At 49.4% G+C, this 1861-nt stretch overlaps 1 protein-coding gene across 1 annotated transcript in view; it reads right to left on the minus strand.

Moving 5' to 3' along the window:
* The window catches only part of Srgn (serglycin), a 35377-nt gene extending 33898 nt beyond the window's left edge, over positions 1-1479 (minus strand). The window contains exon 1 of the mRNA XM_028776855.1: positions 1382-1479. The gene's annotated coding sequence lies outside the window, so the exon portion shown is untranslated. The remainder of the gene's footprint in view (positions 1-1381) is intronic.
* Between the last annotated feature and the right edge of the window lie 382 nt (positions 1480-1861).

Below are 1861 nucleotides of genomic sequence, written 5' to 3' on the forward strand. Positions count from 1 at the left end.
AAGTTGTGTCTCTCTCTCTCTCTCTCTCTCTCTCTCTCTCTCTCTCTCTCTCTCATCCATGGTGAGTACCTCTACCTTTTACTGATGAATAAATTCATTGTCAGCTGTTTGACAACCAATGTTTGGCTCAATCCAAAACCAACTATAAAGACCAACTGTGCCTTTTATTTCTTGAGATGGAGTCTCACATAACCGAGGCTGGTCTCAAATTCAACATGCAGCTGGGGTTGGCCTTGAACTCCTGATCTTTCTGCTTCTCTGCATCCCAAGTGCTGGGTTCCAGGCCTTATACCACCACATTTTGCCTTTTGTTTTGTTTGGCATGGAGTCTCATTCTGTGACCCAGACTGACCTGGAACTTACTCGTAACTCAGAGTGGCCTGGAGCTGGAATCGGCCCACCTGCCTAATCCTGAAGCCATCCATGCAGCAGTCTACTGGACACTCCAATAGACCAAGTGACAAGGCTCTCCCCAGATTTGTCACAAAATATCTAGGAGAAGGAATGACTAGATTGATGGAGTTCAGAATGGACCAGCCTCCTCTTGAGGTGAGGCCAAGGAGGCTCTGACAGCAGAGCATCTTGCCCCAGATCATACATGCAGTAAGGAAAGAACCAGGGCTGGAGCCTGGCTGTCTACAAAGACAGGGCTCTTTACGTTTGAGAGCAGTCAACCCAAGATTCTGATCCAGGCCTCCAGACTCCGAGGGGCTCTTTCTACTGTTACCAAAGGCAGATGCTCTATGAAAGCCATAGCCAAAGTCTCTTCAGAAGAAAGAAGGAACAGCGAAAGCAAGCAGCCTAGGCCAGGCATGATGGCTCCCACCTTTAATCCCATTGCTTGGGAGGCAGAGACAGGTGGCTCTCTGAGTCGATCTAGAGAGAGATTTCCAGGACAGTCAGGCCTACACTGAGAAACCCTGTCTCGAAAAACAGAGAGCAAGATCGAGAGAGAGCGAGAGAGAGCGAGAGAGAGCGAGAGAGAGCGAGAGAGAGAGCGAGAGCGAGAGCGAGAGAGAGCGAGAGAGAGCGAGAGAGAGAGCGAGAGCGAGAGCGAGAGAGAGCGAGAGAGAGAGAGAGAGAGAGAGAGAGAGAGAGAGAGAGAGAGAGCAGCCTGGGACACAGAACGAACAATGCACGGGAGTGAAACTCCCAGCAGCCTCCAGTCCCACACAGGTCTTCTGTTCTGCATTATTTTCCCGCCATGGATGTGTCTAAGGCAGTCTGACTGAGATCTGAAACGCAGAGGCCTTGCACCTAGTAATGTCTTCTTTGTAAAGAAAAACTGACCTGATTTCATCCTAAACCAAGTCATCTCCCAAGGGAATCACTAGGTTACATTTCAAATAAGACAGGAGAGTTCATGCTTCCGGGTACTCACCTGTCTCCGAGCCTCTGACCTTCCTGGCCTGCACTGGTTGAGGAGCAGCCGGGTCTGCTGGGTTTCTCCTTCTAGTAGGATCTTAAGTTGTCTGCCACTTGGCACAGTTGGACTAGAGAAAGCTTAAGAGTCTTTTACATACAATAGGACTGTCTTCCGGTCAGCTGACCCTCTGATCCAACAGAGGGTCTCAGAGTTTATATCTCAAAGCCTACCCAACTGTGAGGGTGGAGGGGGGCGGTGGAAGTCAGATGACAGACCCAAGGCCCCACTCCTTTACGGGCCGGAGTTTATTTCTTGCCTTTGAGACTTGCTGTTTTTGAGTCCTGGAAGCCTGAGAGGATAGCTTGGTGTGCTTGCCTGCCGAAGGCAGGAACTTGCTTTCATCCTCAGCGCTACAAATAAATAAAATCACAGAGGCAGTGGGACCATACGTAAGCAGGATGTGATTTAATTCTTTTTTTTTTTTCGGTTTTTCGA

This window comes from Grammomys surdaster, unplaced genomic scaffold, assembly GCF_004785775.1.
Source record: "Grammomys surdaster isolate TR1022 unplaced genomic scaffold, NIH_TR_1.0 273, whole genome shotgun sequence".
NCBI classification, from domain to species: Eukaryota; Metazoa; Chordata; class Mammalia; order Rodentia; family Muridae; genus Grammomys; species Grammomys surdaster.